Here is a 15,821-nt window from a genome sequence, read left to right as displayed (position 1 = left end):
GTGAGCTATGCCCTTCTGTGACCCCCACAATTATTATTTTTTTTTTTTTTTTGGGGGGGGGGGGCAATTAGACCTTATGCTATGTCGCCCTATGATTTGTATGTACGCCCCTGGTGACGATCCTCACAGCTTGTCCTGAAAGACAGCAGGCTTGGGGTGTCAGTGAGATTGAGGTGGGTTTCAGGGAGCAGGAGATGGGTGTCAGGGGGCATGGGGTGGGTCAGTGAGCTTAGGGTGGGTGTCAGGGCTCAGTCTCAGTCTTTCCTCTTCTGCTCCCTGGATCACTAGTCTCAGACCACCTGCCCTCTGCTCTGCACTGTATAGTAGGACGATCAGGCAGGAGACCTGAGGAGCTGCAGGACTACAACACTTAGGAGCTCAGTCCTGGCATGCTGGGACTTGTAGTGACACAGCAGCTAGAGCTTGCTGAGTGTCATCACCCCCTGGGTCTGCTTCCTTGTGCCAACCATAGCCCAAATGTTAGAACACTATTACTGTGCCAACCATAGCCCACCTCTTTACACTGTGCAGACCTCCCACCTGATCCATAGGTGAAGCCCCCAGGCTGCTGCCTGCCTGCACACTGATCCCCCTGCACCATGCACAGCTGCAGGCAGGGAAGGGTTAACCATTACAGGCCAGCCTGGGTGCCGCCCCTTGTAACCAGGAGGGATCCCCTGCTGCAGAGAATCATGGGGCTTCAGACTCCAGGCTGCAATCTACAGGGACAGTCACTGTGTGGGGTGATGAAGTGTTGCCACAGATCAGTGCTGCACACATAACGCTCCATGTACCGGGAGACACACTGCTGCTGCTGGGGGATTTCCTGCCCCTGGACTGAGGGAGGAAGCTTTCAGCAACACAGGGCAGGTCGGCAGTGATCGCAGCCTGTACTGTAATAAGTACAGGCTGCGATCACTGCTGGTGCTGCAGATACTTACCCCAAACCCTCGCTCCCAGCAGCTTCTCCTCAACATCTTCTGTCCTCGCAGCCCACAGCAAACAAAATGGCCGCGATCTCCTCTCACAGCTCCTCTCACAGCTGTGACGTAGCAGCCCAGTGGGCGTGTCCAGGTCACAGCTGAGAGGCAGGAGAAGCGGCCTCAATGTAAGAGATGCAGTCGGGGTCCGACTGTTGGCTCCTATGTCCATGGCTGCCGTAAGTGAGGAGTGCAAGTGTCCTTCCCAGACACACACACCCCCACTAGTCAAAATGGCAGCCCCCAGTGGCACACACAAATGTCAATAAATAAAAAACTATTAAAGTAGTTAATTTAATTTTGTATTAAAAATAATTGATTGTATAATCAATAATTATTAATACAAAAATTAAAATCACGGCACCTTCCCTTTAAGAAGCGAATGGCGAAGACTAAGAAATTCCTGAGACTTAGACCCACACAGGCGTCCCTTCCAGTCCACAGGTTAACAGGCTTCTGTCTTAGCTGAAATCTTCCCGGCTTATGCATTGTTTAGAAAAAACAATGATTGCGTAACCAAGGGTTACAGAAACTTTAACATATTCTATTCGTCCAATATGGTATCTCATTTCTGAGTGGCCAGCTCTTCAGATGTCAAACTACACCGGGCAAATACATCACCGGATATGACATGCCCAAAACTCTCCTGATACAGGATATTCCAACATATTATAAACATGACATTTTTTACCAAAAATTAACAGCGAAACTATGCAACAATTATAAACATACACTTTCCCACTGAAAAAAATAAACATACATCGTTCTCACCAAACAGTAATAAAAGAGCTATGTGGTAATTGGGTGAGTAATATAAATATGCACATTCTCACTAATAGTTATACAGTCCCCAGGTGTTAGGACAATTACAAAATATGCAAGACTAACATGAGCTGGACTGTTACTGTCTAATATCTTAAAGTGGTCTTTAAAGACAGGCTACCAATATGGGTTCCCGATGGTTATTAACACCTTAACACTACAATCCACCATTGACCATCGGAAAACCATACGTAATTTATATACAATACCATATCCTAAGGGAATAGCTTCAGCAGATAAACGACACATTGATATGGGAGGATGAATACATTATTTACAGCAGCATAAGGTAATATAAGCACATATTATAGCAAGTATAAAATATAGTGTAAATAACCAAAATCAGGCAGCCAGGAAAATAATCAATCCCATCATTTAACTGGTCTATCCAAGACTGCAAATCCTGTCTATGATCTGACAAGTTATAACAACACATACCTTCAAACCCTTGACACCCATGATAGTGGATTGCTAACACAAATAATCTAGAGTTGCTCTATTCTGTAATATAGCTTTTCAGTAACTTTGTATATCTAATAATATATCTTCTAAGGCTCTACTGGTAGTACCAATATGGGTTCCCGATGGTCATTAATATCTTAGCACTACAATAACATACCTTCACCCAGAGTGTGAATTTAATCAGATTTGAAGACTTGACCCCAATGATACCAGATACAAGGCAAAAGTGCAAACCATTGGGCAACTGGGATGGTTTAACTCCTTGACCCCTTCTTTTTTTTCTTTTTTTTTTGCTCCTCTTCTTCCCAGAGGCATATATATTTTATTTTTCCATCAATATGGCCATGTGAGAGCTTGTTTCTTTTGCAGGACGAGTTTACTTTTCAAAAGATACCATGGATTTTTAGCTTATAGGGTACAGAAAAATGGGAAAAAGTGCAGTGAAATTACAAAAAAGTGCAATTCCACATTTGTTTTTGTTTTTCAATGTCAACCAACCAATCGTTACCCATTATCATGTGATGGGCGCCGTTGAATGGGGTTAGTTATGTGCTTCCGGTGCGAGCATGTTAAATGCCGCTGTCAAAAATTAACAGCTACCTTAAACATGTTAACAGCCACGGATGTATCGCGACTCCACCTGCGACTGTTAGGGGCACATGGCAGTTGATCAAATCAGCTGTCACGGGGCTACCGCAACAGAGAGGTTCCAGAGAACCACAGCGCTCTGGGCCTCGTTCACACACAGTAAACAGAAGCTCTTCACCTATATTCGGACCTGGCTGCTTTGTGCCAGCAGTGCAGGAGTTAACCTTATTGCTGAGTTGCTGAGAGATGGGTCTCTCTCAGCTGAAGTGGATTTTGTAATCTGATCCTCTATATAGACCCAGTCCTGACTTCAGCTATTGTCAGTGATCAGTTCTACTGCCTGGCTTGGAGGTTGAAGGAGCATAGTGTTGGTGTTGGAGGTTTATTTACAGAGATTGGTGTCTGCGGTTTTGGTTGCATGTTTAACCTGTTTTCCTTCCTAGTTTATTCCTTCTCTTCCCTTCTCTGTGTTTCCTCTGTGGTTGTGTGAGCATTTGGTGAGTTTGAGACTTTTAGTTACCTTGTCTGTATACCCTGTTATTTGTTGTATTATTACACTGGTGCAGTCCACCTCCTTTGGGGGGAGAGGGGGCCACTGATAGGGCCTGCACAGGAGACAGGGATACGCTGGCGGCTCGGGCCTCCTAACCATCATAGGTACCCCCGAGATAAGGGAAAGCCAGGGCCCCATTAAAGTGGTAGGGACAGGTGCGGGCCCCACTGCAGGGGTTGCTACACCTCCACAAGCTTTGCTGGAGCCGAAGATTGCGTTACCTGATAGGTTCTCGGGGGGGCGTAACAAATTTGTTACATTCAGGGAGGCCTATAAATTGTATTTTAGGTTGCGACCTCACACTTCAGGTTCAGAGGAGCAGAGGGTTGGAATTGTAGTATCGCTCCTACAGGGGGATCCCCAGTCCTGGGCTTTTTCACTTCCCGCTGACGCTTTGCTGTTATGGACTGTGGAGGAGTTTTTTCGAGCCTTAGGTCAGGTGAATGATGATCCTGACCGCGTCTCCCTCCCTGAGTCCACAATATGCCATCTTACACAGGGAGACCGGCCAGTAGAGGAGTACTGCTCTGAGTTTCGGAGATGGGTCAATTTTATCAAGGCCCATCTGATAAAATAAAAGATGCCTTCGCCCTACATGAGACCCCAACCACATTAGAGGCAGCTATGTCTCTTGCGATCCGTGTGGACCGCTGCCTGCACCAGAGACTTAATGAATCGCCACTATTCAAGGGTAATTCAGATTTGGACTCACCAGAATCTGAGTCTCTAGGAGAACCTATGCAGTTGGGTGGCGCTTCTCGTTCTAAGGGGGCTGCAGTAGTACGGTGTAAGTAAGGTGCATGTTTTTTTGTGGCAGAAGGGGTCATTATGTGAATGTGTGTCCTTCTAGAAGACAACCACCGGAAAACTATTGAGCCCGGGTTGCTGGGAGGTTGGCAACTCGGGTGTACTAATTTCCTCCTTAGGTAAACCTCAATTTTTGCTACCAGCCGAGATTTGTCTTGGTGAAAATAGGTTCAATATCTCTGCATTTCTGGACACTGGCGCAGGGTTTAATTTAATTGATGCTGGGTTTGTTCAGGCACATGGGCTTAAGACTCAAGAGTTGTCTAGACCCATACCTATAATTGCCATTGATTCAGCACCTTTGAGCCAGGGGACTTTCACTCAGATCGTCCGTGGGGTGAGCCTACAAAAAGGGGCTTTACACTCTGAGTCATTAGATTGTTATGTGTTGGGGGTTTTGCCGTTGCCTGTAGTTCTTGGTTTACCATGGCTCACTTTACACAACCTGGTGTTAGACTGGCAGACTCGGGAGATTACTAGATGGAGTGAGTTTTGTCAGGAACATTGCCTGGATACTCGGCTGGCCGGATTGAGTTCTCAGGTTTGCCAGAGTTCATCTCAGATTTTGAGGATGTATTCTCTGAGGAGGGGAGTCGAGAGCTACCTTCACACCGTCCTTATGATTTCGCCATACGTCTCATTCCTTTTGCTACACTGCCTAAGAGTAGGCTATACAAAATCTCTTGTTGTATTATTATACTGGTGCAGTCCACCTCCTTTGGGGGGAGAGGGGGCCACTGATAGGGCCTGCACAGGAGACAGGCATACGCTGGCGGCTCGGGCATCCTAACCATCATAGGTACCCCCGAGATAAGGGAAAGCCAGGGCCCCATTAAAGTGGTAGGGACAGGTGCGGGTCCCAATATGCCGTCCTGCCTCTTTAACGCCGCTTACAGCGTGACATCAACTCTCATTTTTTAGAAAAGATGGGGGCTCAGAGGTGAAGTCCTCATCAAAAGGGGATACACAACATATGACGTTCCTGTATGTTATATTTCATTAAAATAAATTCATATATCTATCATTGAAATGCTTTTTTTCTGCACATAACTCATTGTGGCAATGTGACTCATTGACTCATGAGGTTTACTTGAGCATCAAAGCACTTAATGCTATTAGATAAATTCACACTGAAGGCATCAAAATTATGAATTAACACATATGGAATTATATACGTAATAAAAAGTGTGAAACAACTGAAAATATACCTATATTCTAGGTTCTTCAAAGTAGCCACTTTTTGCTTTGATGACTGCTTTGCACACTCTTGGCATTCTCTTGATGAGCTTCAAGAGGTAGTCACTGGAAATGGTCTTCCAACCATCTTGAAGGAGGTCCCAGAGATGATTAGAACTTGTTGGCCCTTTTGCCTTCACTCTGCAGTCCAGCTCATCCCAAACAATCTTGATTGGGTTCAGGTCTGGTGAGGGTGGAGGCCAGGTCATCTGGCGTAGCACCCCATCCCTCTCCTTCTTGGTCAAATAGCCCTTAAGAAAAAACACCAAAAACAGGCAAAGATGCTTACCTGTCTAAACAGGCCTCAATACAAATGCACAAGCAGGGTGCAGCGGACCCAAACAAAATAGCAAATGCACAGGTGCGATACCTAATGAAACAGCCAGCCTTCAATAAGGGTTTGGCCGTGTGGTACACCAATGCACTAAGATAAAATACTCTGTATGTGGCGTGTTCACACAAGGAATGCAAAGCGTCTGGCTGCAGCCTATTAATGACGCCATATGGCGGGCTGCCCAGTGCTAAAATGCATCCTGTGTGAACAGAGGCCACAGTGTACAGAACAATTCGGGCCCAGCTGCACCCTGCAAAAAATATACGTGCAAAAAAACATATAAATATATGTAAGGTCTTAGTTGATATTAGGGCCATAATATGGAAGCTGGCAACCCACGCCAAGGGTCCTTACGTATTGCCAGTCCTACTCTAACATGAAAAACACCAAAAAAGGACACATTCAAGAAAAAACACCAAAAACAGGCAAAGATGCTTACCTGTCTAAACAGGCCTCAATACAAATGCACAAGCAGGGTGCAGCGGACCCAAACAAAATAGCAAATGCACAGGTGCGATACCTAATGAAACAGCCAGCCTTCAATAAGGGTTTGGCCGTGTGGTACACCAATGCACTAAGATAAAATACTCTGTATGTGGCGTGTTCACACAAGGAATGCAAAGCGTCTGGCTGCAGCCTATTAATGACGCCATATGGCGGGCTGCCCAGTGCTAAAATGCATCCTGTGTGAACAGAGGCCACAGTGTACAGAACAATTCGGGCCCAGCTGCACCCTGCAAAAAATATACGTGCAAAAAAACATATAAATATATGTAAGGTCTTAGTTGATATTAGGGCCATAATATGGAAGCTGGCAACCCACGCCAAGGGTCCTTACGTATTGCCAGTCCTACTCTAACATGAAAAACACCAAAAAAGGACACATTCAAGAAAAAACACCAAAAACAGGCAAAGATGCTTACCTGTCTAAACAGGCCTCAATACAAATGCACAAGCAGGGTGCAGCGGACCCAAACAAAATAGCAAATGCACAGGTGCGATACCTAATGAAACAGCCAGCCTTCAATAAGGGTTTGGCCGTGTGGTACACCAATGCACTAAGATAAAATACTCTGTATGTGGCGTGTTCACACAAGGAATGCAAAGCGTCTGGCTGCAGCCTATTAATGACGCCATATGGCGGGCTGCCCAGTGCTAAAATGCATCCTGTGTGAACAGAGGCCACAGTGTACAGAACAATTCGGGCCCAGCTGCACCCTGCAAAAAATATACGTGCAAAAAAACATATAAATATATGTAAGGTCTTAGTTGATATTAGGGCCATAATATGGAAGCTGGCAACCCACGCCAAGGGTCCTTACGTATTGCCAGTCCTACTCTAACATGAAAAACACCAAAAAAGGACACATTCAAGAAAAAACACCAAAAACAGGCAAAGATGCTTACCTGTCTAAACAGGCCTCAATACAAATGCACAAGCAGTGCACACGCCACATACAGAGTATTTTATCTTAGTGCATTGGTGTACCACACGGCCAAACCCTTATTGAAGGCTGGCTGTTTCATTAGGTATCGCACCTGTGCATTTGCTATTTTGTTTGGGTCCGCTGCACCCTGCTTGTGCATTTGTATTGAGGCCTGTTTAGACAGGTAAGCATCTTTGCCTGTTTTTGGTGTTTTTTCTTGAATGTGTCCTTTTTTGGTGTTTTTCATGTTAGAGTAGGACTGGCAATACGTAAGGAGCCTTGGCGTGGGTTGCCAGCTTCCATATTATGGCCCTAATATCAACTAAGACCTTACATATATTTATATGTTTTTTTGCACGTATATTTTTTGCAGGGTGCAGCTGGGCCCGAATTGTTCTGTACACTGTGGCCTCTGTTCACACAGGATGCATTTTAGCACTGGGCAGCCCGCCATATGGCGTCATTAATAGGCTGCAGCCAGACGCTTTGCATTCCTTGTGTGAACACGCCACATACAGAGTATTTTATCTTAGTGCATTGGTGTACCACACGGCCAAACCCTTATTGAAGGCTGGCTGTTTCATTAGGTATCGCACCTGTGCATTTGCTATTTTGTTTGGGTCCGCTGCACCCTGCTTGTGCATTTGTATTGAGGCCTGTTTAGACAGGTAAGCATCTTTGCCTGTTTTTGGTGTTTTTTCTTGAATGTGTCCTTTTTTGGTGTTTTTCATGTTAGAGTAGGACTGGCAATACGTAAGGACCCTTGGCGTGGGTTGCCAGCTTCCATATTATGGCCCTAATATCAACTAAGACCTTACATATATTTATATGTTTTTTTGCACGTATATTTTTTGCAGGGTGCAGCTGGGCCCGAATTGTTCTGTACACTGTGGCCTCTGTTCACACAGGATGCATTTTAGCACTGGGCAGCCCGCCATATGGCGTCATTAATAGGCTGCAGCCAGACGCTTTGCATTCCTTGTGTGAACACGCCACATACAGAGTATTTTATCTTAGTGCATTGGTGTACCACACGGCCAAACCCTTATTGAAGGCTGGCTGTTTCATTAGGTATCGCACCTGTGCATTTGCTATTTTGTTTGGGTCCGCTGCACCCTGCTTGTGCATTTGTATTGAGGCCTGTTTAGACAGGTAAGCATCTTTGCCTGTTTTTGGTGTTTTTTCTTGAATGTGTCCTTTTTTGGTGTTTTTCATGTTAGAGTAGGACTGGCAATACGTAAGGACCCTTGGCGTGGGTTGCCAGCTTCCATATTATGGCCCTAATATCAACTAAGACCTTACATATATTTATATGTTTTTTTGCACGTATATTTTTTGCAGGGTGCAGCTGGGCCCGAATTGTTCTGTACACTGTGGCCTCTGTTCACACAGGATGCATTTTAGCACTGGGCAGCCCGCCATATGGCGTCATTAATAGGCTGCAGCCAGACGCTTTGCATTCTTTGTGTGAACACGCCACATACAGAGTATTTTATCTTAGTGCATTGGTGTACCACACGGCCAAACCCTTATTGAAGGCTGGCTGTTTCATTAGGTATCGCACCTGTGCATTTGCTATTTTGTTTGGGTCCGCTGCACCCTGCTTGTGCATTTGTATTGAGGCCTGTTTAGACAGGTAAGCATCTTTGCCTGTTTTTGGTGTTTTTTCTTGAATGTGTCCTTTTTTGGTGTTTTTCATGTTAGAGTAGGACTGGCAATACGTAAGGACCCTTGGCGTGGGTTGCCAGCTTCCATATTATGGCCCTAATATCAACTAAGACCTTACATATATTTATATGTTTTTTTGCACGTATATTTTTTGCAGGGTGCAGCTGGGCCCGAATTGTTCTGTACACTGTGGCCTCTGTTCACACAGGATGCATTTTAGCACTGGGCAGCCCGCCATATGGCGTCATTAATAGGCTGCAGCCAGACGCTTTGCATTCCTTGTGTGAACACGCCACATACAGAGTATTTTATCTTAGTGCATTGGTGTACCACACGGCCAAACCCTTATTGAAGGCTGGCTGTTTCATTAGGTATCGCACCTGTGCATTTGCTATTTTGTTTGGGTCCGCTGCACCCTGCTTGTGCATTTGTATTGAGGCCTGTTTAGACAGGTAAGCATCTTTGCCTGTTTTTGGTGTTTTTTCTTGAATGTGTCCTTTTTTGGTGTTTTTCATGTTAGAGTAGGACTGGCAATACGTAAGGACCCTTGGCGTGGGTTGCCAGCTTCCATATTATGGCCCTAATATCAACTAAGACCTTACATATATTTATATGTTTTTTTGCACGTATATTTTTTGCAGGGTGCAGCTGGGCCCGAATTGTTCTGTACACTGTGGCCTCTGTTCACACAGGATGCATTTTAGCACTGGGCAGCCCGCCATATGGCGTCATTAATAGGCTGCAGCCAGACGCTTTGCATTCCTTGTGTGAACACGCCACATACAGAGTATTTTATCTTAGTGCATTGGTGTACCACATGGCCAAACCCTTATTGAAGGCTGGCTGTTTCATTAGGTATCGCACCTGTGCATTTGCTATTTTGTTTGGGTCCGCTGCACCCTGCTTGTGCATTTGTATTGAGGCCTGTTTAGACAGGTAAGCATCTTTGCCTGTTTTTGGTGTTTTTTCTTGAATGTGTCCTTTTTTGGTGTTTTTCAAATAGCCCTTACACAGCCTGGAGGTGTGTTTGGGGTCATTGTCCAGTTGAAAAATAAATGATGGTCCAACTAAACGCAAACCGGATGGAATGGTATGCCGTTCAAGATGCTGTGGTAGCCATGCTGGTTCAGTATGCCTTCAATTTTGAATAAATCCCCAATAGTGTCACCAGCAAAGCACCCCCACACCATCACACCTCATCCTCCATGTTTCACGATGGGAACCAAGCATGTAGAGTCCATCTGTTAACCTTTTCTGTGTCGCACAAAGACACGGTGGTTGGAACCAAAGATCTCAAATTTGGACTCATCAGACAAAAGCACAGATTTCCGCTGGTCTAATGTCCATTCCTTGTGTTCTTTAGCCCAAACAAGTCTCTTCTGCTTGTTGCCTGTCCTTAGCAGTGGTTTCCTAGTAGCTATTTTACCATGAAGGCCTGCTGCACAAAGTCTCCTCTTAACAGTTGTTGTAGAGATATGTCTGCTGCTAGAACTCTGTGTTGCATTGACCTGGTCTCTAATCAGAGCTGATGTTAACCTGCGATTTCTGAGGCTGGTGACTCAGATAAACTTATCCTCAGAAGCAGAGGTGACTTTTTGTCTTCCTTTCCTGGGGCAGTCCTCAAGTGAGCCAGTTTCTTTGTAGCGCTTCATGGTTTTTGCAACTGCACTTGGGGACACTTTCAAAGTTTTCCCAATTTTTCGGACTGACTGACCTTCATTTCTTAAAATAATAATGGCCATTCGTTTTTCTTTACTTAGCTGCATTTTTCTTGCCATAATACAAATTCTAACAGTCTATTCAGTAGGACTATCAGCTGTGTATCCACCAGACTTCTGCTCAACACAACTGATGGTCCCAACCCAATTTATAAGGCAAGAAATCCCACTTATCAAACCTGACAGGGCACACCTGTGAAGTGAAAACCATTTCCGGTGACTACCTCTTGAAGCACATCAAGAGAATGCCAAGAGTGTGCAAAGCAGTCATCAAAGCAAAATGTGGCTACTTTGAAGAACCTAGAATATAAGACATATTTTCAGTTGTTTCACACTTTTTTGTTAAGTACATAATTCCACATGTGTTAATTCATAGTTTTGATGCCTTCAGTGTGATTTTACAATTTTCAGAAACATTTTTAAATGAGAAGGTGTGTCCAAACTTTTGGTCTGTACAGTGTATATATATATAGATATAGATATCTATATCTATATCTATCTATATCTATTTTGTGCTGCTTTTCCTTTTTTTGAGTAGATTGATATATATACAGTGGGGCAAAAAAGTATTTAGTCAGTCAGCAATAGTGCAAGTTCCACCACTTAAAAAGATGAGAGGCGTCTGTAATTTACATCATAGGTAGACCTCAACTATGGGAGACAAACTGAGAAAAAAAAAATCCAGAAAATCACATTGTCTGTTTTTTTAACATTTTATTTGCATATTATGGTGGAAAATAAGTATTTGGTCAGAAACAAAATTTCATCTCAATACTTTGTAATATATCCTTTGTTGGCAATGACAGAGGTCAAACGTTTTCTGTAAGTCTTCACAAGGTTGCCACATACTGTTGTTGGTATGTTGGCCCATTCCTCCATGCAGATCTCCTCTAGAGCAGTGATGTTTTTGGCTTTTCGCTTGGCAACACGGACTTTCAACTCCCTCCAACGGTTTTCTATAGGGTTGAGATCTGGAGACTGGCTAGGCCACTCCAGGACCTTGAAATGCTTCTTAAGAAGCCACTCCTTCATTGCCCTGGCGGTGTGCTTTGGATCATTGCCATGTTGAAAGACCCATCCACGTTTCATCTTCAATGCCCTTGCTGATGGAAGGAGGTTTGCACTCAAAATCTCACGATACATGGCCCCATTCATTCTTTCATGTACCCGGATCAGTCGTCCTGGCCCCTTTGCAGAGAAACAGCCCCAAAGCATCATGTTTCCACCACCATGCTTTACAGTAGGTATGGTGTTTGATGGATGCAACTCAGTATTCTTTTTCCTCCAAACACGACAAGTTGTGTTTCTACCAAACAGTTCCAGTTTGGTTTCATCAGACCATAGGACATTCTCCCAAAACTCCTCTGGATCATCCAAATGCTCTCTAGCAAACTTCAGACGGGCCCGGACATGTACTGGCTTAAGCAGTGGGACACGTCTGGCACTGCAGGATCTGAGTCCATGGTGGCATAGTGTGTTACTTATGGTAGGCCTTGTTACATTGGTCTCAGCTCTCTGCAGTTCATTCACTAGGTCCCCCCGCGTGGTTCTTGGATTTTTGCTCACCGTTCTTGTGATCATTCTGACCCCACAGGGTGGGATTTTGCGTGGAGCCCCAGATCGAGGGAGATTATCAGTGGTCTTGTATGTCTTCCATTTTCTAATTATTGTTCCCACTGTTGATTTCTTCACTCCAAGCTGGTTGGCTATTGCAGATTCAGTCTTCCCAGCCTGGTGCAGGGCTACAATTTTGTTTCTGGTGTCCTTTGACAGCTCTTTGATCTTCACCATAGTGGAGTTTGGAGTCATACTGTTTGAGGGTGTGCACAGGTGTCTTTTTATACTGATAACAAGTTTAAACAGGTGCCATTACTACAGGTAATGAGTGGAGGAAAGAGGAGACTCTTAAAGAAGAAGTTACAGGTCTGTGAGAGCCAGAAATCTTGATTGTTTGTTTCTGACCAAATACTTATTTTCCACCATAATATGCAAATAAAATGTTAAAAAAACAGACAATGTGATTTTCTGGATTTTTTTTTCTCAGTTTGTCTCCCATAGTTGAGGTCTACCTATGATGTAAATTACAGACGCCTCTCATCTTTTTAAGTGGTGGAACTTGCACTATTGCTGACTGACTAAATACTTTTTTGCCCCACTGTATATATAGTGAGGCAGTGACCCCTGTTACAGCTAGGGGGCGCTCTATGTGCTCTCCAGAATGTGCATGGAAGCATAGTGAGGCCATGAGGGCATACTGCAGACACACGTGTGGCTGTAATTAGAATAGTGAAGCAGTGACTGATTAAAAGCCCTGTAGTAGAGGGGGAGGTCTGTAGGTGTTGGTTTGGAAGCAGACAGAGAAGTTGTCTGCAAAGCTCTTTGTGTGTGGAGCAACACAGGGGCAAAAGGAACTGACACCCTGTGTCCCAGGCTGTCTTGTGTTTGCCAGGAGGCAAACAGGAGGATAGCGTGATGTGCACAGCATGAGTAAAGAGACTTGGTATCGACAGGCGGTCGCCCCAAGGAAGCTGGACAAAACGAAGTCTGGCCTGTGTAGGGACTGCAATGGTAAAGCAGGTTACTGTGTATTTCTGATAGCCTATGTGAATAAGCCATTTACTCTGTATTGCTAATAGACTGTGTGAAGTAACACAATAAAGGAACATTTTGTTTGAACTTGCTTGAGTCACTGCCATTTCACTGTGTATGGTCCTACCGCAGCATCACAATATTTATATAATGTATGTGTTAGGTGTCGAGTTCCCGCCGCTGCACAGGGGGAATCTCAAACCACCTCCGTTGTGGTCTCCAATTCTTCACCAGATGCATTGGAGCCTGCTCAGCAGTGATGTCGGTCCCAGCGTCTGGCTCAGGCAGATACTGTGTGCTTAGTTACTGCTACCCTTCCAGGCTCAGCCATTGTAAACAGTACTGTTCAGCAGCGAGCAGAAGCTCCTGGGACTAAGTCCTGCTTCTCCTCTACTGAGCATGCCCAAGGGAAGACCTATCATTGGAGGTAAGGGGTCACATGCTCAGGTCCTGTAGCAGCTCCTATTGGACCACTAGGAAGGTCCCAGAGAGCTTCCTCTATAAAAGGTTTGCATGGCCACACGGCCATGAGCTAGTATAAACTTGATAACATGTGTGTGTAGATGAGTGACTGTCGATGGATGAAAGCTCCTTAATCATTCCCATTCCTAGTGTTGTTGACTGCTCGCAAATGGTGAAAGCTATCTAGCACCCCACAGTGCTACCTGCACACCTAGCACACGTTACAGTGCCTTTTGCAGTGCCCGCTTATACGGCACCATGCACAATCAGTGCGCTTTCCTGACAGCTCATCAGTGTAGGGTGGGAATTCCCGCTTGGACTCTGCATCAGACTCGGGGCATCCTTAGGTGTGGGCTCAAAAGCCACCGAGGGTCAGAGCGAGTCCAATCCCCAGATTAGTGGGGGTGATTTATAGGGATCCCACTAATGTCTTGCAGCTGCACCCTGTGTCTGTTAACAGGGCGCAGCGAATCTTGGCGGCTCTGTGAAGCAACAGAGTTCGCTACTATTCATGCGGGGTGAAGTCTAACCCATGTGTGAACAAGTGTCCATCTGCCATTACTCAGCAGCAGGTACCATCTCTGCACGGTGGACCCTGGGCTGCGAACGCACCTCATATCTACCTCTTTATTATTTCCTGTGTTCCGCTAGCCCTAACAGTATGTATATGACTAAAGCAGTATACTATTATACCAGTATCACTTATTATGCAAATGAGATATGATTATTCTAAATCTTTTAAAAAAGGAGCCATTGTTTTGTTGCTATTCAAAGGTTAAATGATAATTTGCAGCATAATAATGCATAAATGCATTTGCTTGGTGCCTCTTTATGTATTCTTTTAATACATAGCATACTACACCACTGTTGCCTAATATATATCTCCTGAGGCTATTTTACATACCAGTTAGCTGTTTTATCTGACAATGGAATATGAAAGGCAAATTCTTAAAAACATACATTAGTATCGTTTTGCACATTTTTTTTATTTTACTCAATATGATTCCTTCTCCATCTATTAAACTAGCAGTACTAGGACTGATATCTTTTAGCTTTAATGAAATTAAAAGGAAGCAAACATCCTCTTTAGACAATTAACATTTTTTTTGAAAAGGTGAACATCAACAATATAAATGAATAATTTAAAAAATTCCAAGCATAGTGATGCTTTTCTGTAGCAAGAAAAGGTGAATTGCATTCAATGTTTGCCCATTCCATATGAACAGCTAAAAGCAATTTTGAAGTAGATTGAAATACAGGTATCAAATGAAAAGTGAAAAAAGGACAAGCTAGGTAGTAATAAAAAAGAACACAAGCCAAACTTTCAGTGTTGAACGCGTTCTGCCACCGGCTTGTATACATTTCCGTAGCAGAGAATACTGAATATACTAGTCTATACTTGTTATCCCTCCAGACCATCAAAATCAAAGGCTTGGGTATGTCAACACCATCTAAAGTATAACACTATGTTAACCCTTACAGCCCAAACCCCATTTTCACCTTCGTGACAGGTCGAATTTTTAAAATCTGACGTGTTAATTTTTGTGGTAATAACTTTGGAATATGTCAGTAATTCTGAGAATTTGCTTTTTTCAACACATTGTACTTTCTGTTAGAGGCAAACTTAGGTAAGAAGGTTTTGTACTTATTTATGAAAATGTCTACATTTTGATAACACTTTTGAAAAACTTGCAATTTTCAAACTTTAAATTTTAATTCCCTTAAGGATTTGTTCACACTAGAGTATAAAAAAAATCAGTCCTATTCTCATCCAGGAGAGTAGGACTATTTCTCACTTGACATCCATTTTTTTTTCACTCAGAGTTGTAATGTATCCATAAAACTTGGATGCAACACTTATGACATACAATTTTTTTTCTCGCACCTATCCGATGTCAGGCTGAAATCGCAACATGCTGCAATTTTTTTCTTATGCCGAATACAGCTGAAAAAAATATGCAGATCTGCACTGCTTCAATAAATAACATTGGTTCAAGCACATTCTAATGTTCTATCAGACTGCACTCATCCTATTTATACAGTTTCAACGAACCCTAAAACAGATAAAACACAACACAGAAAATACCCTGTAAATATCATTTACTACAAGCTTATTTACAAAAGAATCACTTTTAACCCACCTTTTTGTTAGGATTTCAAAAGAGTTTAAATTTA

This window comes from Ranitomeya imitator, chromosome 7, assembly GCF_032444005.1.
Source record: "Ranitomeya imitator isolate aRanImi1 chromosome 7, aRanImi1.pri, whole genome shotgun sequence".
Taxonomy (NCBI): Eukaryota; Metazoa; Chordata; class Amphibia; order Anura; family Dendrobatidae; genus Ranitomeya; species Ranitomeya imitator.
Note: the sequence above shows the minus strand (reverse complement) of the source record.